The sequence below is a fragment of the Macaca nemestrina genome, chromosome X (assembly GCF_043159975.1).
Source record: "Macaca nemestrina isolate mMacNem1 chromosome X, mMacNem.hap1, whole genome shotgun sequence".
Taxonomy (NCBI): Eukaryota; Metazoa; Chordata; class Mammalia; order Primates; family Cercopithecidae; genus Macaca; species Macaca nemestrina.
In genome coordinates, this window is record NC_092145.1 from 138,363,598 (window position 1) to 138,387,350 (window position 23,753).

Sequence of the window (23,753 nt, forward strand, 5' to 3'; positions counted from 1 at the left end):
ATCGCTGGCCCTGCCCTCAAGAAGATTAAGTCTATCTGATCAAGTTCATGAAAAGTAAAACAGTCTGTGGTTGCCTCTCCAGGAGGAAACACTCTGAGACTCTCAGTTCATGTTGCTTAGAGGATGAAACAGCATAATCAGGAAAGAAAAGCAGCTCCCAGCACGCTCCCTACCATCTTCAGTTGGCTTTAAAACAGCAATAGGAATAAAAGTCTTATATAAGGTTATATAAGAGGTGCCGGAAAACCTCTAGCCCCCCTCCCCTCAGAGAACAAAGCTCTGATTTACAGTACTGATTTTCAGGGAGACCCTCTTCCTGTCAAGTCAGCTGAATTTCTGTGAATTTTAGATGCCCAAGGGTTGGGTTGCTGTTTTGAATTAGTTCCTCTTGCCAAGGGATATAAGAAAAGGCTCCCGAAGTAAGCCTGCAAAAACAGCTCATTACTGTGCAATCCATTCCCCCGCCACCTCGCAGAAGATTCAGGCGGAAAAGCTTTGTTGCCACCGTCTGATAACAGAGGCGGTGGCCTGAATACTAACCAGAAAGCCGCAGAGAGGGAAATATTTTCCGAGAAAATGTGTCTCTTCTGCAGGTAGGAAAACAACAAGACCAAAAATTATATATACAGGTCTCTGTTCACAAATCTCAAGTGTGTAATGCTGCAGGTATCTTGGGAAGGATGGGGCAGGTTGGGTCTGGGGGTCTGGTTTGTATGAGTTGTTTTCAGTGCCTCCCTTTTGCGAAATCACACACAGTGCAGTTGGTTTGCCCAAATGAGCGCAAACAAAGGAATCCATTTGTTCGAAAGGGCAGGCTTCATTATACTCTAATTAATGTAAATCTCGCCCACAGAGAGGAACCAAAATAAATAGCTATAGTAATTAAAGTTTAGGGGATTTGGGGGTTTTTGGTGGGGGAGGGGAGAGTTCAGGAATGCCTGAAAAGGGTTCAGATTTGATGGGGTTTCAGGAATGAAATTTTCTAATAATAACATTTCAGAACAAACTACCTAAAACAGTGGCAGGATCGTCCCTAATCCAGGTCAGTAAAATCCTTCCTTTCTCAGAAGAGAATTTACCATGTTTCCACAAAGGGACTCGGGAAAATAAAGAGACCAACAGTAAGTAGCGAAACTCCTAAAAAAAATTTTTTGAAGGCCTAAAACAGTAAAGGGGAAGAAAATGAAATCATTAAGGCACTGTCATATTGAAATAACCAGAGCAGCAGAGCTGAAAAATCAAAGCTGAATGTATTGCTCAGCAGACAAAGGAAAATCGTGTCATGCCAAAGTGAGTTCAGTGAGTCTCCCCAAGTCTTCCGAAGCCGAAGACCCAGATGGAGTCAGAAAAGAAGTGTTGTCAAATGCGGCAGGATTCTGAAAGGCATTATTTAACTGGTGAGGGAAGGGATTACAAAGTCTCTTTTGGGATTAGTCATTGTTTGATTTGTGCCATAAAACCACAGGCAGAGTTCTCAAAATGTCCCAAGAGCTGTTGCATTGGGATTCTGTCAGGTGCAGGGCCCTGTAGCAGCCACTTGAATTATAAAATCTCTAACAATGGCTGGTGACTTACAAGTTGTATTTTTCAAGGTGCCCTCATGATCTAATTATCAGTAAAGCAAGTCCAATGAACACAAACATTTTTTGACTGGCATGATAATGGATGCCGTGCTTGCTTCCATTGTGTCATGTGCACACTGCCTGGCGAGGGGGCCAAACATGCCCAAATCACAGGTGATGGGGTATCAGCAAGAGCAAAGGCCAAGGAGCTGAAAGGAGCCATGTGTGTTTGATAAACAGCAAGGAGGCCAGTGTGGCTAGGGCAAAGTGAGGGGGGAAGAGAGCAATACAAAATAATGAGACTTGGTAGTGAATTAGTCAGGGTTCGCACAGAAACAGAACCAATGGGAGATAGATAGATGGATGCGTAGGTAGGTAGGTATGTAGGTAGGTAGGTAGGTAGATAGAGTTATGTGCTGCATAACAATGTTTCAGTCAATGATGGACTGAATATATGAAAGTGGTCCTATAAGATTACAATACTGTATTTCTACTGTGCAGATATGTTTAGATATGTTTCTGTGTTTAGATATGTTGAGGTGTGCAAATACTTGCCAGTGTGTTATGATAGTGTTCAGTACAGTCACATGCTGTACAGGTTTGTAGCCTAGGAGCAACAGGCTAGACCATGTAGCCTAGTTGTATAGTAGGCTAGACCATCTAGGTTAGTGTAAGTACACTCTAAGATGTATGGACAATGATGAAATTGTCTAACAATACATTTCTCAGAATGTAACCTTCTTATTAAATGACACATGATTCTTGTGTGTGTGTGTGTGTGTGTGTGTGTGTGTGTGTGTGTAATCAGCTGAGTTGACACATAAAATTAATCATCACAGGTAGAGTCCAGGACACCGTAGGACATGGACTTTTATACCAAATGTGATGGAATTCTGGTGAACAATTTTGAGCAGAGAAGTGACAAAATCTGATTTACAAGTTTTAAAAGAGTGCTGTATCAGATGTGTGAAGACGATTCTCTAGGGGAGTAAAAGTGGAAGCAGAGAAACCAGTTAGGAGACTTATTGTGGTAGCCTGGGAGATAATGGTGGCTTAGACTAGGAAATGATAATGGGTGGAGTTCAAATTTGTGACCTATTTTGAAGGTAGAGCTGACCAGACTTGATGAGGGATATAGGGTGGGCAGAAAAGAAGACACAATCAACATGACTTCTGGATTTTTAGCCAGAGCATCTTTTTAAAGTTACTTGAAGTGTTAACACTAGAAAAGTAAAGGTTTTAGGGGGTAATCAGAAGTTCACATTTGGACATGTTAAGTTGAAAGTGCTGGGGAGGCATCCAATTAAATGGCGGCTGGATATATAAACTCAGAGCTAAAAATAAAAAGTAGAGGTATAAATTGCAATCATTAGCATATAAATTTTATTAAAGGTTGTGGAACTCATTTAGACCATTTAGAAAGTAAATATTGATAGAGAAGGCAAAAAGAGGATGAGAGGGGAGGGGAGAAGAGGAGAGGAGAGAAAAAAGCATAGGATCGAGTCATGCCAGTATGTAGAGATGAGGTTGTGGTTGTTTCGATGGAAGATAGTACAGCGTGTGTATATGTTGATGGTAGAGAGGGGTATATGAATGATGTACAAGAAAAGGGGAAAAGTAAAGGAACAAGGTCCTTGGGTCATTGAGAACAGATGAAGGGAGATATGCGAGGGGACAGGGTGACCCCAGAGAGGAGTGGTAACAGAATCATTGTGATAGGAAGGAAGGGGGAAAATATAATGTTACAGATACCTACAAGTAAGTTAGTCAAGTTAGTGGTAGTAGAATGAGATAGCCCTTTTCTGAGTACTTCTGTTTTTCTCAATGAATTAAGAAACAAAGTCGTTAAGAATAGCAAGAGAAGAGGCAGTACTGGAGTTTTTGAGAAAAAGTTATGAAATAGTCTCAGAGAGAGGGGGAGAGCAAACTGACCCCGGGAACGTTATAGGATAGTCAAGTAAGGTGAAATTTCCAGTCATCAATTTGAGGTAAGGCCAATAGAAGGGTTGCATTTGTTGTTGTTGTTGTTGTTGTTGTTTTCCAGTGACATTCTGCTCCTCATGTAAAATGGGCAGAGATTTGGGTTTAACTTGGATCAGGAGGATCAAGTAACTTAGAGGCCAGAGGTTTTAGTAGAAGATCTTTTTGGATATGAAAGTTACAGGACAGCAATCACCAGAGTAATATTTGAGAGGGAGGGACAGAGAGATGGAGCCATGGGCTAAAATCTCCATCAAAAGAAAAGAGGTGACCAGGAGCTCAGTAGATACAACAAAAGGTCAGTAGTAGAACAAAAGATTAGTAGGACAGTGACATATGTTGCAAAGGAGCTTTCATTTTTTGAGGCGGAGGGGGCAGAGCCAGAAGGACACAGTCCCAACAGGTCCAGAAGTAAGATGGGTTAAATCAGTGGTTCTCAGCTGAGGGTGATATCCCCTTCCCCCTGGGTCAGAGGACATTTGGCAATGTCTTGAAGCAATTTGGGCTGTCACAGCTGGTGGGAGTCTGGGGGTGCTATAGTGGTTTCCTGTAGGTAGAGACCAGGGATGCTGCTAAACATCCTACAACACACAGGTCAGCCCACAACAAATGATCCAACCCAAAATGTCAGTAGTGCCAAGGTTGAGTAATCCTAAGTTAGATCAGGAAGGTAAAGGAGATGTTCATAGGAAGAGGTTTTTTCCAGTGGGCAGAGTGAAAGGACTTGAGGAATAAAGAAGTTTTCGGGAGCTGAGTCAACATAAGAGACAAACAAATGGTTTATGGGTAAAAAGCAGTAAGGGGGACCTGGGCAGATTAACTATTTGGTGGTAACTAAAGGATGTCAGATATCATGGGTTTGGTCCTGAGGAGGAAATGGAAGAGCAGTTTTATTCACAGCTTTCTTCTTTGGACTGGTCTCTTTGGCACGTTGTGGAGGTGAGGAGGGCAAGGTGGAAGGTGGATGGAGCACCTCTAGTGTGCTTGCCAAGAAGAGAATCCCAAGGGCCTCTCTGTGGTTGTCTTGGCAGCCAGGGAAGGGGCAATCTTAACACGAACTTAACCTAGGCTTCAAATCTAGTCCAGGAAAAGAAGACAGAAGTTTATTGTACAGTATCAAGATAGATGTCTATACATGGGCAAAATCTCAAAGTCATAAAATCCTATATTAAAATGTCACGTTTTGAAAATGATGGAAACTGAATATGTGAGGTGTGATAAAAAAAAAAAAATTGTAAAGTGTTACTGTGCCAGATGAATGTACCTTAAATGTGTCATTTACATTTTGACAGTTTCAAATGCTCCTTTTTTACTCCCTCCTTTGTGCTAGAACACTGCAAATTCTGGGGAATTTGTGGCTTTTGGTGTTGAAAGACTCCCCCCTACAACACATACCATTTTCATGGACAGAGTTATCAAGTTGAACAAAAAGCTAAAGATTTCTTAGAAATACTTTTCCCCAAAACAAATCAATAATTTTACTGAGTTTTTTTAAATAAAAATAATGTTAATAAACAACCACTCTGTACCAAGAATTGTGACCCAAATGAATGTAGTACCTTAATCATAGCATTTCTACCTATTTCATTAAAACACATTTTTTTAATTCTCTCATGGAAAATCAAAAGGCCCAAAGGTTTAAGATGATTATTCAAATTCAGTTGTAATATTTTAAATTTTATAAGAATTTAAAAATTTGACCATAAAGGAAATTTCATATTTTAAAATGTACTACTTTAAATTAAAATATATATATATATCTGTGTTTAAAACCATTGAATAAGATTCCAGTAATGGATATATTTAACTTTAGTTGACAGTCAAAATATTGTTTACAACCCTGGATTATCTTCTTTTGAGTGCTGACATATTAAATCATGCATTATAAATTCAAATTGTTCAGGGATATTTTCATGATAAGCAAATGACCAAATAGTATCAATATAGCTGTTTGACTGAATCAGTTAAAAATCTACAAGTTTTAAGTGATTTTTAAGTGGTCCTCTTAGCTTCCATCTTTACCACCTTGTCAGAATGTATCCTTGGTCTCAAGGGGAACTCACTTGCAGTTGTGTGGCTAGATCAGCACAAATTCTGCAATAGTACTGAGAAAATACCCTAACACTGATAATGAGTGTAAGGAAAATAGTTTAAATCTTGCTTTAAAATATCGTTTAAATGTCAGTGAGGTGTTTTTGCTCTGTGTGAATCATACAGGGTCTGTAAAAAAAAACTGTTTCTGAGTAACTCTATTATTGAGGTTATAAATTTTTGTGTTGGTAACCTCTTGCTAGAACCACCAAGAAAAGTATTACCTGTTAGTGAAGCTATATCCAGCTCTGCTTCTTCCACCCCAACAAGTAAATCAAGATGAAAGGGATTGAGGTGGGTGAGCTAAAAGAAATAAAGTCACTTATTCTTTTAGGAAAGAAAGAGAGAAGGGTGTGGGAAGGAATGAGAAAATTACTCTATCCATCTCAAACACCTTGTGTGAGACATTTTTCCTCCTCTTCTTATTTTTCTGCCTAGTAGAAAAATAAGCAAGAAAGGAGGAGGACAGAGGAGGAAGAAGGAGGGGGAGGAAAGGTGCGAGAGGGAGGGAGAAAGAAGAGGGAGGAGAGGTGGGAGGAGAGGGAGAGGGAGAGGGAGAAGTGGATGCAAGGAAAGGAAATGAGGAGGAGATGCTGTGTCATTCTCTCCCCTCCCCACCCCGCACAGGACTCCTCCTCTGGCAGCTGATGGAGGCAGAAACTGAGAGAGAAGCTGCAGTCTTGTGAATGAAGAAGCTATGAGCACTTTAGATCAAAGCAAAGTCACAGAACAGTAAAGCCAGGATGAATTCAGGGAGTTCAGCACCAAGGCAAGCAGATGAGAAAAAGGAGCCAAAGGTTTCCTTCTCTAAAGATGTAAAAGTTAAGAGAGAGGAAGACCAGGCATTACCACAGTTATCAAATGGGGAACAAAGGGAGCCTTTTTATCTTAGGCTGGTTTACCTTACAAGTTGCAATTAAATAGCCTTTTTAAATGTCGTGTCTGTTTTATAACACAAGTTTAATAAAGAGGCACACATTTAATAATTATCGTGTAACAAATATAGTTATTCATCTATGGAAGAAAATTTAGGTGGAAAATACTATCCAAGCTTCAGGAAAACTGTTGGCCCAGCCACACGGAAACATGACTAAGAGATTTGGCACTTAGTTGGCATTCAGCAAATACTTGCTGAAAGAACCAATACATAAATGAATGGGTGCATGCACGCATGCATGAATGAATGGATGCATGCAAGTAAGCTGGCTACAGAATCCTTAAAATTGCAGGAAAAGTATGTTACAATTGAAAAAGCAAACTCTGGAAAAAAGGAAACCTAGGTTAGAAACTCACAGAAAAATGCCTCCTCCTCCTCTTCCTCCTCCTCCTCTGGTGGTCAAGAGCATCACTGAGCTTTTAATGACAGAGTATATGCATATTTACGTTAAGCTAGACACATGGACTTGACAGCTTAATTTACAGTGTTTTCTTCTCACCACTTTGTGTCTTCAGAAATCTGCTGAACAAGAACTAAATGCCCAAATGTAGGCATTGTGGCATTTCCCATGTTGAATGATAATGAACAACCTCTGTTGCATAGTATGACAAGTGTTTCCTCCCAAGAAGCTTTCCAGAATGTGAAACTTGCATCCATTTGTGTTGCTTGTGACTGAGTGATTTGCCCTCCATTAAACATGCTTTGCAGTTAATCTTCTCAAAAATGTGTTCATAAGCCAACTGAAGAACTCTGTACATTAAGGGTTTTGGTCAATGACCATGTTTTAATGACCGTCAGATTACCAGGAAGTGGAGTTCTTTTACCTACAATTTCCCTTCTGACAGGGACGGCTTTAAATATGCAGGCACTTGAGAGATGGGCTAGGGAGCCAAGCCAAAATACTGTGAATTATCAGCAAATCAGAGCCTTGGAAACTAACTGGCAAGCCTGTTTCATAGGTAGAAATATCCCTTAGTAGAGACCGTCTGTGTCACATTCCATGTTGAGTCTTTTACCTGTTCTTTTAAGTTAGAAAATATAGCAGAGCGGGAATTTACCACACAAAGGACATATCCTGGGGTATAATTTAATAGTTCAATCTAAAAGTACTCAAAATATTGGATATGAATCGGGGGAACAAGTGAGGTTGATCTTACCATACCCTTCCACCCTGACTTAGCACTTCCCTCACTACACATGCTCCCATCACTATGAAATATCTGGCCTCATCTTTATCTCCTATGGGGTCATTTTTATAATTTTTATATATAGTTTGTCAAACTGTCAAAGATCTTGAGTCAGATACATGACTTCCAAATTTGAACCTAAAACCTTCCCTTTCTGGCAATGTAATCTTTGAAGAAATAACTTCAACCTCTCTGTGACTCAGTTTCTGCTCCTGAAAAATGGAATAAGACTGGTACTTTTGTCATGGGGTGGTTGTGAGAAATGGGTTAACTCATGTAAAATGTTTAGTAAGGTGGCATATAATACTCACTGAATGTCCACCAATAATAACAGCTATATATTATTGTAATTATAGCTATCCTATGGAATTGTCAAACCTTAAAGGTAGCAGAAGTTTTAAAGAGCATTAAAAATAAGGGCTCCCTATTTGAATTCCCTGTTATTGTTTTGTTTTGTTTTGTTTTGTTTTGAATACTGATTCTCCAAGTCCCACCCACAGACATTGTGAATTGATCTAGACTGAATTGATCTAGATGGGGCTTGGGCATTGAAATCTTTTTTAAGCTTGCCCAGTGATCCTGATGAGCAGCCAGGCATAAAAACCACAGATATATCACAACTCCCTCGTTTTACATATGAGGATAGTGAGCCCTAGAAAGCTGAATTAACCTCCTCAAGGTCATATGGCTATCTTGTATGTCTAAGATTCAACTCCAACCCCAGTAGAGTACTCTTGTCTTCAGCTTACAATCCTAAAGTGTCTCCTCAGTAAAGTTCTACCTGACAAGACATTACTTATCTTCTAAAGTATGTATTAATATTTTTCACCTAGAAGGGGACTTTGGAAAGAGGATGCCCAGTCCTGTAGTGATCAGTAGCCCCCAAGAGGCAGCATGGATCAGGGATCTAGGAGTCAAAGATGATTTCTGGATCCTAGACAGTGAAAGGGTTTCTGGACAGTGAAACACTGCAGTGGCACTGGGAACCTATGGGAATGAGTATTATTATGATCAAGTGACTTTAATGTTGTCTCCAGGGGCACATGTGACTGAGAGCTGCCCTGGTGCAGGCTTCACTGCCTGGTGGTCAGCACCCTGGCGGTTATGAAGTGGACAAGGAAGTCATATTTACTAGAGTCTGTTCATTATCTAAGCCATGCCTTTGCCTTCTTCCATTTGTCTTCCTTCTGGATTGGGGATTTCGAAGTATGAAATCTGAAACCTTAAACAACATGGATTCTATAATAGAGCAGTCTTAGCCCACTCCAGGCCTACTTCTGCCTCCAGGTCTTTGATTATGCTGCTTCACCCTCCAGTAACACCCTTCCTTCTCCTCTTCCTTTCCCTCTATGCAAAATTCTACCCATTCATCAAGGTCCACCTTTGTCTTAACTATCTCTACCTTGAAAAATTGTTCTTACCTGTGAACTCTCACACCAAGTCAGTATCACAGAGTTCAATATGTAATCCAATTTAGAAACTCAGTTATGAGTTCCTAAGGATAAGAACTCGCAGGAACACTTTTCTGTATCTAATATACTGTATATGGCTGAGTGTGTATCACATTCTTGATAAACAACTCTAGTTGGTTTATGGTTTCTCTCTTACTTAAAGGGTAGGTAATGAATAGAATAGTGAAGGAAAAAATATTCGGACAAGCTAGGAATTTAAAAAAAACTTACTGAGTAGACAAACATTATAGGAATAGATTGATGAGGGACTTACCAGCATGTAAAGAACTAAAACCTCTATTCCAGAGGGCAAAAGTGGGCCTCCTGGGGACAAGCAATAGAAGATGGTTCCTTTAAATACCTAGTTCTCAATTCACACAGAAAACGTACAAAGAAGGGTAGGGAAAGTTATTTATTCCATTTGAAATCCAAAGGGAAAGTTGATGTGATAGTTTGGATTATTGTTCAACAAATATTTATTCTCTTCCCCCCTCACTGTGGGCACACTGTATTTCCTTGCCCCTTTGATGTTGGACTTCGCTGTGTGACTTGTTTTGAAGAATGGCATGCTGGAAGACATGATGCAAGCAAAGTCTTAAATGTGGTTGTGTAATTGGGCTTGGCTCTTTCATTCCAAAATTCATCCATGAGAAGACCATGCCCCAGTAGCCACTGCCACCTCGGCCTGGTCCCCATGATGAGAAATGTGGAGCACACCGGAACCCAAACTACAACCTGAAGCCGAGTGTAGCCAACCAAAAGCTTGAAGAACAGTCACTCAGCTGTATCCAGCTGAACCGCAATCAGTGTACAGACCTGTGAGCAGGATAGATGCTTGTTATTGTAAGCAACTGAGGTTAGGGGTTGTTTGTTACACAGCATTATTATGGCAACAGCTATCTGAGGAAACAGCTGATTAATACACCCTACGTAGTCTGAAGGGGAACATTGGGTTGAATGTTTTGAAAAGTAATCACCCAGATAAATTCATTATCTGAGTCTCACACTGCTGGTCTTATAGCTTACGTGACTCATGGACCTCTAAACTAGTGCCAACTGGAAAGAAACATTCTATGAGGGAGAAAATATCCCCCTGCCTATGCCAGTATTTTCTTCAGTGGTAGCTCCAGACTCTAGAACTTCTGCATAAAAAGAGCTTTAGGAAGATAATAAGCACAGGAGAGGAGGGTGCTGAGCTACGGAGAGTTTAAATTTATATTTGTATAACACTTAATTGAGAAATGTCAGCTGTCTTCCATGTCAACAATGGGAGATGACCAATGAAAATTAGGAGGGGGTCCAAAAAAGTCCTTATGTTACCCCTTGGTGTCATGCCTTTTTTCATCCATATGAATCCATGAAGGGAGGCAAGGTGAGCAATTAATGTAATCCATTACATCAATAGGCTAAACAAGAAAAAAAAATGCATGATCACATAAATGATGCAGAAAAAGAATTTAACAAAATTCAATACCCATTCATCATTTTTTTTAAAGAAAGAAAACCTCTTGGTAAACTAGGAATAGAGGAGAACTTCCTCAATTTGATTAAAAAAAAACATCTACAAAGAAACCTACAGCTAACATCATACTCAATGGTGAGAAACTAGAAGCTTTCTCACTAAGATCAGGAATATGGCAAAGATGTCCCCTCTGACCACTCTTTTTAACATTGTATTGAAAGTCCTAGTTAACACGATAAGAAAAGAAAAGGAAATAAAAGTTATACAGATTGGGAATGAAGAAATGAAATGATCTTTGTTCGCAAATGACACGATAGTCTTTGTAAAAAATCCAAAAGAATCCACTCCAAAAAAAAAAAAAAAAAAAAAAAAATCCTGGAACTAATAAGCAATTAAAGCAAGGTTGCAGGACATAAGGTTAATAAACAAAAGTCAATCACTTTCCTGTGTAACAGCAATGAACAAGTGGAATTTGAAATTAAAACAATACCATTTATATTAGCACCCCAAAATAAAATACTTAGGTATAAATCTAACAGAATATGTATAAGATCTATATGAGAAAAACTATCAAACTCTGATAAAAGAAATCAACTAAATAAATGGATAGTCCATGTTCATGAGTAGGAAGACCCAATTTTGTCAATATGTAATACAGTTCCAATGGAAATTCCAGCAAGTTATGTTGTGAATATCAGCAATCTGACTCTAAAGTTTATATGGAGAGGCAAAGGGCTCAGAATAGCCAACACAGTATTGAAGAACAAAGTGGAGGATTGATACTACCTAACTTCAAAACTTACTTCAGAGCTATAGTAATTAAGAGAGTGTAGTGTTGGTGAAAGAATAGACAAATAGATCAATGGAACAGAATAGAGCCACATAAATATAGTCAACTAATCTTTGACAAAGAAGCAAAGTCAATACAATGGAGCAAAGATCATCTTTTCAACAAACAGTGCTGGAACAACTGGATATCCACATGCAAAAAAACTGAATCTAGATACCATATGGCTTTCACAAAAATTAAAATGAATCATAGACCTGAATGTAAAATGCAAAACTATACAAATCCTAGCAGATAATCTAGGATAAAATCTAGATGACCTTGCGTATGTTAGTGACTTTTTAGATACAACACCAAAGGCACAATCCATGAAAGAATTGATACACTGGACTTCATTAAAATTAAAAACGTACGTCCTGTAAAAGACAACATCAAGGGAATCAGAAGAAAAACCACAGATTAGGAAAAATATTTGCAAAAGGCATACTTGATAAAGGACTGTTATCCAAAATATACAAAGAACCTCTTAAAGCTCAACAATAAGAAAACAACCTGAAAAAATGGGCCAAAAATCTCAGCAGACACCTTACCAAAGATATACAAGTAGCAAGTAAGCATATGAAAAAATGTTCCACATCACATATCATCAGGGAAGAAAACACAACAGCAATGAGATACCACTACCTACCCATTAGAATGGACAAAATCCAGAAAACTGACATCGTATACGGATGAGGATATGGAGCAACCAAAATTCTCATTCATTGCTAGGGGGAATGCCAAATGGTACAGCCACTTTGTAAGACAGCTTGGCAGTTTCTTCCAAAACTAGATATACTCTTACCATACAATCCAGCAATTGCGCTCCTTGGTATTTACCCAAAGGAGCTGAAAACTTATGTTCATACAAACACCTGCCCACAGATATTTATAACAGCTTTATTCATAATTGTCAAAACTTGAAAGCAACCAAGAAGTCCTTCAGTAGGTAGATACATAAACGGGTATATCCAGACAATGCAATATTATTCATCACTAAAAAAAGAGCTATCAAGCCAAGAAAATACATGGAGGAACTTTAAATGCATATTAATAAGTGAAATCAATCTGAAAAGGCTACATACTGTATGATTCCAACTATATGACATTTTGGAAATGGCAAAACTATGGAGGACAGTAAAAAAAAGTCATTGGTTGCCAGGGTTGGGGTGGGGTGATTAGAGAGAAACCGGCAGAACACAGATTTTTACAGCAGTGAAAATATTCTATATGATACTGTGATGATAGACACATGTTATTATATATTCGTTCAAAACCATAAAATGTACACTAAGAGTGAATCCTAATGTAAACTATGGACTTCAGATTATTTTTAAAAAGATAACGGGTTCCCGTGATTGAACATTTACATATGCATATATGTAATATATGTTCACATATGCATGTATATGATATATATTTACATATGCATGTATGTAATATGTATTTACATATGCATAAATGTAATATGTATTTACATATACATGGAAAGTAATAGGTCTCACTCCCACCCTGTCCCAAGTCAGTCTGCTTCCTCATCCCCCCCAAATCCATAGGTAATTACTTTTATTAGTCTCTTGAATATAATTCCAGAATATTTTTGTGCAGAAATATGGCACCATAATTTTCTCATTTTAACACAAGAGATAGCATACTATGCCCATTCAGGATATATCGTGAAGTTTTAAAAAAGAAAAGTATAGAGATCTTTCCATTTCATGTCATAGAGAACTTATATTCTTAATAGCTGCATAATATTCCATTTTATGATTGTTATTGTGGCCTTTTAAACTGCCAATAAGACTGTATTATTGTGTTAATGATTCAAGTTTTATATTTCTTACATTTCTTAGAGATAAATGGTTTATCACCACATTTATTATAAATGGGATAGTAAAGATTCAAAGTGAAAATGTGGTAATTACAGGATGAGTTTTATGGTGTCTGAAGACAATTTCTGAGATGTCGGGAATCTCAAATTAAAAAAAAAATCAAGAATCTCAAAGGCCTCTTGGCAGAAAATGTGAATTTAGGAGTAAGAAACTCCTCTGGGGGAACCATCACTACAAAACAGAAGTAGAGTGGACCTATATTAATGAAATACCCACAAAACGTGAGACAATGACATCCTGTCCTTATGTTTCCATATATTAAATCTTTTCCGGGAAAGCAAACTAAATTGGGCAAAACATAGTCCAGCTCCTTTTTGTGTTAGAATATAGCTTCTGTTTCCACAGGTTTTGGGGGGCTATGTTTTCTCTTGTTTCTATTCTCTCCCAGGATACCATCTGGCATTGGATTAATGACTGTTCAATCTCCCGCTTGTGTAAGATCAAACTTCTTGCTTTTCAGTTTCTGTGGGGTTAAATCTTGTACAGATAAAGCTCTTCTGCCTTTTGCTTATCAACTCCTAAGCTTAGTTTGGTCTTAAATAAATTATAGCCATCCTAATGGACGTTTTAGTTGTCAGTTGCTACATAACACTCTTCCCCAAAACATAGCAGTGCAAAACAAAGATTTTCTTTTCCTCACAGTTTTATATTCCAGAAAGGCTCAGTAGAGCAGTTCATCTTGATCCATATATTATCAAGAGAGGAGGGCCAGAGTATGGGCTTCCAAGATAACCTCTTTACTCACATGTCTGAAGCTGTGTGGTCTCTGCCTCTTTGTCAATCTCCCTTTCTCTCTTTCCACATAGTGTATTATTATCCAAGTTTTCCTATGTGGCTGTGTGTCTCACAGTATGGCAGTCTACAGGTGACCAGACTTCTCATGTGGCAGCTCAGGGCTCTAAGAGTGGGTATTCCAAGGGACAGGATGTGGAAGTTGCCATTCTCTTCTGACCTAAGCCCAGAAACTGTCATAGTGTCATTTCCATGATATTCTTTTGGTCAGAATAGTCACATAGCATGCTCATATTCAAGGAGAGGGAACATAGAGCTTGCCTCTTAATAGGAAAAACATCAAATAATTTGTAACCATATTTAACTTGTCACAGTAGAGATGATATAATCCATTTCATCTCCTAAAAAGTTGTCACCTTTTAAAGTTTCACTCAGAAATTAAAGTCTTCATCACGTTCATTTGAATTGTGAGATGGTTTTTTTAATTTGTATCATCTGCTTTTAGACCTTTCATTGTCTCAAAATAAAATCCTCACTTAGTGTTCCAACATCCCAGAGAGGGGAAAAATTATAACCATATGGAATATAAAACAGAATGACATGTGAACTCACCTTATGATGTTAAGATAACTGAGTGGCAGTTGGACTTCTACTGGGACCATAGTATAGAATGGAAAGAAGCAGAAGTTCTAGAGATTTACCCCTTGGGTTTGAATTCAAGTTCAGCCATTTATTTACTGAGTGACATTAGGAAAACTACGACATTTCTCTGTCTTGGGTCCGATCTATAAATTGAGAACAATATATATATTTACCTCATAAGGGGGATGTTATAATAATTAAAACAGATAAGTATATTAAAATGTTTTCAACCAGAGAACCAGAAAAAAAAAAAAAACTGATTGTGTAGTATATGTTAAGTGCTTCATTTAGTTGAAATAATACTAGTTGCTCTTACAGAGCAAAGTCCCAAAGTCTCAGAAGCTTTACACAAGAGACATTTATTTCTCATTCGTGAGAAGGCTGATCAGAGGCTGAAGGTGGGAACGGATGATGCTCTGCTCCATGTAGTCATTAAAGGTTCAAGGATAAAGGATATTCTTCTGCTTTCTTAAAAAAGTGGCTTCCAAGGCCACCTTGGATATTGATATCTAGCTGTCAGATGGAAGAAGAAAGAGAGTGTAGGATCTGGTGAGAGGCTTCTAAGGATTAGTCTCAGATGTAGTATAAATCAATTCCATTTCCACTCCACTGACCATTGGCCCTTTCTAGATGCAAAGGGATCTGAGAAATGTACTACCTGGCTGGGAAGCTGCTACCCAGCAACACTACTACACTGTGGAAGGAAAAGCACAAATAGTTGGTGGACAACTAGCATATCTACCATGGTGCTCAATAAGTGTTAGCTTTTAGAACTTATTACCACAATGGCTAAAACTGCGACTTTTTTCCCTTGAGCCAAAAACTAAAAAATATCCATCTCATGAAGACACTTACACTATGTCAGATTGTTGTTGGGTATCCATCCTCCCATGGCCCTACACCTCCACGCATCACGATCTTTGGACCTCAAAGTTCAAATATTGAACTTAATTCTCAATGGTTTGTTAAAAGTTTAATAATCAAAGTAAATTCTTTTAGGCCACTTCAGAGTAAATCAGTTATATTCCTTCAAAAGGCCAGAAATGGTGATAATAGAAGCCTATGGTGATAATAGAAAGGAAGGGCAGGAGAATGATTTGACACTGAGACAGGCTTTTGATGACAGGCGATTTAGGGCAGGCCAGGTGTTTTCTTTTGGGAGAAAGATGTTTTCCCAACTGGCATTAAAATTAAAACTGTTGAAGGAGATTAGCACCTCCTCCTCGAGTGGAACACTATCCAGGGATTCAAAATCCAGATGTTTATACTCATATGAGTAAGTGGAACAAACAGACTGTTTTTGTGACCCAAGTGTATTATTAACTATTCTTAGGGGGAAAAAAAAAACTCTACCTACACGTGCATCATTAGCCTGGGATTTGTGGACTCTACTAGGTCCATGCATGGTCTTCAGAGGGTCTATGCATCTCCTGAGGCTGTATGCAAATGTGTGTGTGTGTGCGCGTGCCCGTATGTGTATATATGTATGTGTGTGCATATGTGTGTGTATATATATGCATAAATATATATGCATATATATTAGGTGTTTGTGTGCACATGTATATATATATGCGCATATATATGCATATAAATATTAGGTTGGTGCAAAAGTACACATACACATCCCTTCATGGTCACCACTTTCATACAAGCTGTTGAAACCACTGTCTGAACCACTGTCAGTCACATGCCAGAGTTGAGTATATATTCCACAGTGTGCCATTGTATGAAGGATAGGCTTTATTGGGAAAGGGAAATTTACAAGCCAGCATCAGGATAAAAGGAAGCCATAAGACTCCCATCCTCCAATTATCCCATAGAAAGACATGCTGAGATTTGAACAATCTGTTGAACAGGCAGCATGAGTTTGTGTTCCCTGAAAGCAGTGGTCCTCAACCAGGAGTGAATTGCTCCTCAAAGACATTTAGCAGTGTTTCAAAATGGTCTTGATTATTACAACTTAGGGGTGGAGTGCCATTAGCATCTGGTAGGTAGAGGCTAGAGATGTGACTAAACGTTCTACAATGGTCAGATCAGCCCCTCACGGCAAATAAGAACATCAGTGCTTAGGTTAAGAAATCTTGCACTAGACAGACTTCCCAACATGGTATTCTCTCTCCAACTGAGTTCAGAATTTCAGAAGTTCTGCTCTGTTCCCTTGTATCTAATTCTACAGTAGTATAGGCATATTGCCTTTTTCTGGTTTTATTCCCCTCAAAAGCAGAGCCTGAGACAAAGCTGTCATGACACGACATGCATACAGATTGTTTAATTTGGAAAGTGTTCCCAAGGAACAGAAAAGGGGGTACTAGGAAGCGTGAGACAGGGAGGATGAAAAGCCAATCTAAAGGGCACGTTAGTAAGCTGTCCATACTGCAGATGTTTGGAGCTCAGTCCTTCTGGAGATCCCTCTGAGCGCCGTGTAGAATGTTCCTCAGAATTCTCTGCCCTGAGGACCAATACTTATCTTCTGACTGCTATCTCCCAGTGGTCAAGGATTTTCCCATGGGGGTTAACTCCCTCCGGGTTTGTGCATAACCTCTGAACGCAGAGGCTGCAGGAAGTCTTGGATCAGATAACTAGTGTAGCCCGGGTAAGGTGGTGTTACTTGCCACCTGCATATGGCTGGCTGCCACCACAGAAAGTTAGGTGGGCCGAGAGGATATGAGGCAAGGTATTGGATATATCCAACACACTCATTTAGTTTGTAGTAGAGGGTCCTGCGTTGAACCCTCCCTACTCATCACCATTCAGATTTACAGATGAAAACAAGCAATCAAGCTTGTGGGATTTTTTTCTGGCCAAAAGTGAGGTGCTAGCCTGGAGGGAGCCTGCTTCTCTCTCTTGGTAATGTCCCATTTCTATCTGTACTGAAGTTTTTCCCAAACAGCTGCTAGGTAACACATTCAAGGTGCCCTAGCTGCCCAGATAGCATCCGGGGATGGGGCCTTTCCATCCTCTGTCTTTAGGATTCAAGGATTCCCGACTCTTGAGGAAGAGGGTGGGCTGCTTCAGTCACCTACTGCCACCCTTCAGCAAACCCAGGATTCTGCTGTCACAGTGAGCCACCACTCAAGGACTTCCAAATGACCAGCTACCTCAAGTCCTAGTAATCTTTTTTTTAATGTTTTTAATGTTTACTTTTTGTTTGTACATACTAGGTGGTTTTTAGTTGGTTTAATTTTTGAGTTGGTTGTTTAATTTTTGTTTGTACATACTTATGGGTTATATGGGATATTTTGATGTAGGCATACAGTATGTAATAATCACATTGAAGTAAATGGGGCATCATCAGCTCAAGTATTTATCCTTTGTGTTACAAACAATGCTATTATGCTCTTTTAGTTATTATTGCCTATAGTCACCCCGTTGTATTATCAAATACGAGATCTTATTTGTTCATTATAACTATTTTTTGTATCCATTAACCATCCCTACTTCCTCCTCACCCCTCTTCACACTGTCCTTCCCAGCCTTTGATAACCATCATTCTACTCTCTATCTCCATGAGTTCAATTGTTTTTATTTTTAGTACCCACAGATAAGTGAGAACATGCAGTTTGTCTTTCTGTGCCTGGCTTGTTTCACTTAATATAATGACCTCCAGTTCCATCCATGTTGTTGCAGATGACAGGAGCTCATTCTTTTTTATGGCTGAATAATACTCCATTGTGTGGATGTACCACATTTTCTTTAACTATTCATCCATTGACGGAAGCTTGGGTTGCTTCCAAATCCTGGCTATTGTGAACAGTACTACAATAAACATGGGAGCGCAGATATATCTTTGATATCCTGATTTCCTTTGTTTGGGGTATATACCAGCAGTGGGATTGCTGGATCATATACTAGTAATCTTTTGATAGAGAATGAAGCCACTGGACTACTGGCCGTTCCAGGGCTGAGTGGCCTGGCCTGCCCTCTCAGGGGCTGTGGTGATGGACATCACCATGGTCATCCAGTGACCTTCCTTCATCCCAAATGACCCTGCTCACCACCTCTCCAGATACCTTGTATTCACTTTCAGGAGGGCTATCTCCAGGGTGGCCTACTGGACCCTTGCTGGCTGGACAATAGGGATTCTCCTCACCTGATGTGCCAGGTGGGTCCGTTTGTGGTTATCACCTCCTTTGTTAAAGGACTTAAATCCCACAATGTCACACCATATAGAAAAAGTAGAAACTTACAAGGCCATGGTCATAAGAGAAGCAAGGGCATAAATGTCTCACCTTCCCATTAGACACACAGAGAGGCATACCAGGGCCAAGGCATGGGTTTGCATCTAGAAAAAGCTCCCCTGTTCACTCTCAATCTTACAGCAAATATGAGAGAAGATGTCTACAAACATACTTCTAGGCACCAAGCTATCTGGATTTGGGTCCCATCTGTTTGCAGGAGTTGCCTGGGACCACCAATTCACCCGCACGTGGGGCCCACGGGGTCTATGAGAAGCTAAGCTTAGGTACAGATACTCGCACGGGGAGAAATTGCACTGACTTGGCTGAATCAAGTATTATATTTAGTAATGTAATATTCTGTTGAAGATTTCTCTCTCTCTCTCTCTCTCTCTCTCTCTCTCTCCACACCCCCCCCAATCATTTCTGAGAAATATGACTTATATACCACCTATTTCCATATTTATGTAAATTGTGCTACTGAAAAACACATAAGTTGCTTTTTATTTAGTTGCCATTTAGTTATCATCATTATTTAAGGACCATTATAGCCTATTTGCTTTTTAACAAATGAGATGACATGATTAGACTTATGTCTCTAAAAATAATTGTATGAGCAAGAATAGAGATTTGATTAGCAAGTAAAGATTGGGTACCCAGACACTCCTGCTGGGAGAAAGTGGGGGCCCCACTCCAGCCAGTTCATTAACCAGGACACCCAGAGTGAGCTACCTGGGTTACTGTTGTACAGTCTAGATCCTTGCATCCCAGAACCACTGCAAAATACTAATGTTGTAGCAATATTTTGGTGGGCTATTTCAGTGAGCACTTTTACTTTTTCTGCTAGGAATGCCCTGACGCTCACGTACACCATTCACTTCTTATAGCATTCTCCTTGCTCTGCATATATACACTAGCTAAAAACCTCAGCTACCTACACTGATTACAGAAAAAAAAAAAAAGTAACTCTAAGACAGACTTACTAGGCAACTAGCCATATGACCATCCAATCTCTTAAAAAATAATTATAAATCAACATAAGTAAATGATATTCGCCGTCACTGCATCAAAATTCCAACAAGGCAGATGTACTTGATTGCTAAAATACAACCTAGAAGAATCAGAAAGGGCTAATGCGGACTTTCGATGTTGGGCTGGGAAACAATGGGAATATACTGACAAGCAAAACATTGCCTCTATCCAGTTTCTCTCTCTGGCCACCACTGCATTCATTAATTTTCTGCCTGGATGACAGCATGCCTCCTAATGTTTGCCTTGCCACTTTTATTTTTCCCAATCAGCTGCAGCAGTCCCCTTGCAAAAGAAAGTAAAAACAAGTGCCTGGCAAAGAAAGTACAAACAAAGCTTCACTGGTCTAGATAGACACATGCCATCATCAGCTCTGACAGCAGCCTTAGAAAAGGAGCAGCCAAAATGTTTTCCTTCCACTCCTAAAAGAAAGAGAGAGAGAAAAAAAAAAAAGGATAAAATTACAGTACATATTGGGGAGATTTTCCCCAAATGAAGGAGGTAGTAAAAAATATCACCTTGTGTTTCAACACAATTGGTTTTCAGTGTGTTTATAGCACAGATGAAATAAACATGAAGGACTGCAGGTAAACAAAACTGGAAATGTCATTTGGTACTGAGGGATGCTGCACCCGAACAGCACAGGGAGATAATCAGTAATCACGTTTTCCTTCAGCCTGTGCTTAACAAATCAGATAGAAGCACAGGGATCTCTAGGTATAATGGTGTGCTAAAAATAACCTCCTCACTTCCTTATGTAACCCAGAGGCAATCTCATTCAGTTTCTAAATTTAGAGCCCTCAGCAAAGGCCAGTCTGGTGGGGAGGTGGTTTGTGGTGCCAGTTAGCAGAATGACTCATAGGGCTCAGCTAATAAAAATTAAATTTATCTCTCTCTGGAATATATGAAGGGATACAGGTATAGGAAGCATTTTTAAGAGCCTCAAATGAGATAAAGTAAGCTTTGTTACTGCAATCAGGGAAGGAGAGGATGAAAGGGGACCATTAGGACTCCAATTACCTTGTAATAGAAACAAAAATCATGTTATATTTATCTGGTAATCTTAGGAGGAGGAATTTTGAAAGCATCTACAAAGCCACAGCGTACAGACCATTTCTATGTGTGGGTCAGCAACTGGATTTACGCTGACAATTTCTGAAGCAAAAACAAGATTTACTGACTATGAAGTTTTCTGTTAAACAGACATATGATTTCCTTCTGGGACCCATTCTGCTGTACCTCTCCTGCATCAGTTCTAACATCAAGTTTACGAGCAGAACTCCACACACACATGCACACATCCGTGACACAAATCATTTCTCCCTCAGAACTTACTAGGATGGTTAAATAATAAAATCAGCTTTGTTTCTAGTCTCTAATCACAAATTATTATTTAACTTGGTAAAGTTTCCATTTATCCAGCATGTACACTACCAGAAAATTCTAATGGCCAGAGCCGTTTTGCAGTAATGTTCCACAATAATAAATGCTCACAACAGTTTTCAATATCCTGAGGTATCCTTTGAGTTATGATAGAAAGATAGTTTTCTGGTATGAAGGAAATATATTAGGGTTCTTTGAAAATTGTTTATCTGTCGTTGGAGAAGAGGAACTTTCCATGGGCTTCAAGGACTGAAAACCTGGATTTCAGTCCAGGTTCATTGGCAGTTTATTTCAGAACAATTCATTTCAACATTCTGAACCTCAAAATCCTTACCTGTCAAATGGGGCTAATAATAATATGTTAGTAAAGTGCTCTAAGCATACAATGAAATATTATATGCAAGAGTACTTTGGAAATTATAAATCCTATAACCTTGATTAGTTTTGTTTTTAATCTCTAAAAGCTAGGTAGGATATGAAATTTATCACCATAACCCTCTTTTTCAAGTAGTCAAATATATTAGGCAAAATTTTATCATTACAAAGACTGAGCAGTCGTGCATTTCTTAAAAGTCTGCTTGTTTTTAAGACTGTTCCAGTATCTTTAGCATACATAGAAACCACTATGGATTCTATACTGAGAAATTCTGGATTAGATAATTCCATTTTCTCCTTCTAAAATTATTTCCTGTATATTATAAATAAGAGATCTGTACACCATAGGAATACGTATAATGATCTTTTTTTTATTTTTTAGGAAATGAAGTCCCAGTTTCAAATAGTCCGACTTACTGCCATCAAATGTTCATTCACATATGATAATTTTTAGTGTAAAAGGCATGTTAACCAATGATAACACTTTGTGAGATATTCAATGGCTGACTCATTCAAATACACTCTGATAAAGGAGACAGCGCAAATTCTTGTATATTTGCAACCACATTGGACGGCTCAGATTTTTCATTTATCTGAATCCCATCAAGGAGATAGACTTTCCAACACTATCTCCTCCATCTTTGCTATTTCTTTCTTTGTATGTGTGTGTGTTAAGAACATTTTACATGAGATCTAGCCTCTTAACATTTTTAAGTGCATGATAGCATATTGTTAACTATAGGCACAATGTTGTACAGCAGATCTCCAGAACTTTTTCATCTTGTATAACTGAGACTTTATAGACATTGAACAGCAACTTCCCATTTTCCCTTCCCCCTTCCCTGGTATTAAGCATTCTACTCTCTGCTTCTGTGAGTTGGACTAGTTTAGAAACCTCGTATAAGTGGAATGGAGAAACATATTTATTGTACTTGATTTATGTATTTGTTCGGAAACAAAATTGGAGATATAGCCACAGTGGAAGAAAACATTAATCAACTTCGTAACTTGCACTTTTATTTACACATCCATTCCCAAAGCTAATTTTTTATTCAAATATGAGCATCTTCCCTGAGTAGAGCCTGTAAGGAAATGAGATCCTGGACAAGATGGAAATATGATAATAGGTGACATTTATATCGCCCTTACGTTATGCTAAGCATCATTCTGTACTGTTTGAAGTACTTTACAATATTGACCCATTTAATTCTCCTAACAACCTGCTGAGTAGGTACTACTATTATCTTCATTTTGTAGGTGGGGAAACTGAGGTGCTGAAAGGTTAAACATAACTTTCCCCTGGTTTCTCAGTGTTTGAGTGGCAGATGAGAAACAAACTCAGAGAGTCTAGCCTCCAATTCTATGTGCTTTACCACAATGCTACATGGCCTGGATCCTGAATCTTTCTCCTCTTCACGTTGAGGATGTAGCCTGCTGACCCTGAATTTGATTCAAGATCCAGGAAGGGCTCAGATGCTTGTCACTGTTTCCTGTTAAGGGTATACGTTGTTTGTGGAAATTCTTCCTGGATGGTCACATTAGCCAGTTATAAAAGACTCAGGCACGGCCGGGCGCGGTGGCTCAAGCCTGTAATCCCAGCACTTTGGGAGGCCGAGACGGGTGGATCACAAGGTCAGGAGATTGAGACCATCCTGGCTAACACGGTGAAACCCCGTCTCTACTAAAAAAAATACAAAAAAAACTAGCTGGGCAAGGTGGCGGGCGCCTGTAGTCCCAGCTACTCGGGAGGCTGAGGCAGGAGAATGGCGTGAACCCGGGAGGCGGAGCTTGCAGTGAGCTGAGATCCGGCCACTGCACTCCAGCCTGGGCGACAGAGCGAGACTCCGTCTCAAAAAAAAAAAAAAAAAAAAAAAAAAGACTCAGGCATAGCACAAAAGGAAGCACTCAAAAGCTAGCAGGACCAAATGTGTCTCAGGATCAGAGGTATCAAAGGCTGCTCTGCTGTGGTCCCCTGCACCTGCTCTTCTTTCTATACCTGCATCCCCCTCTCTTCTGTGAAGTTTCCAAT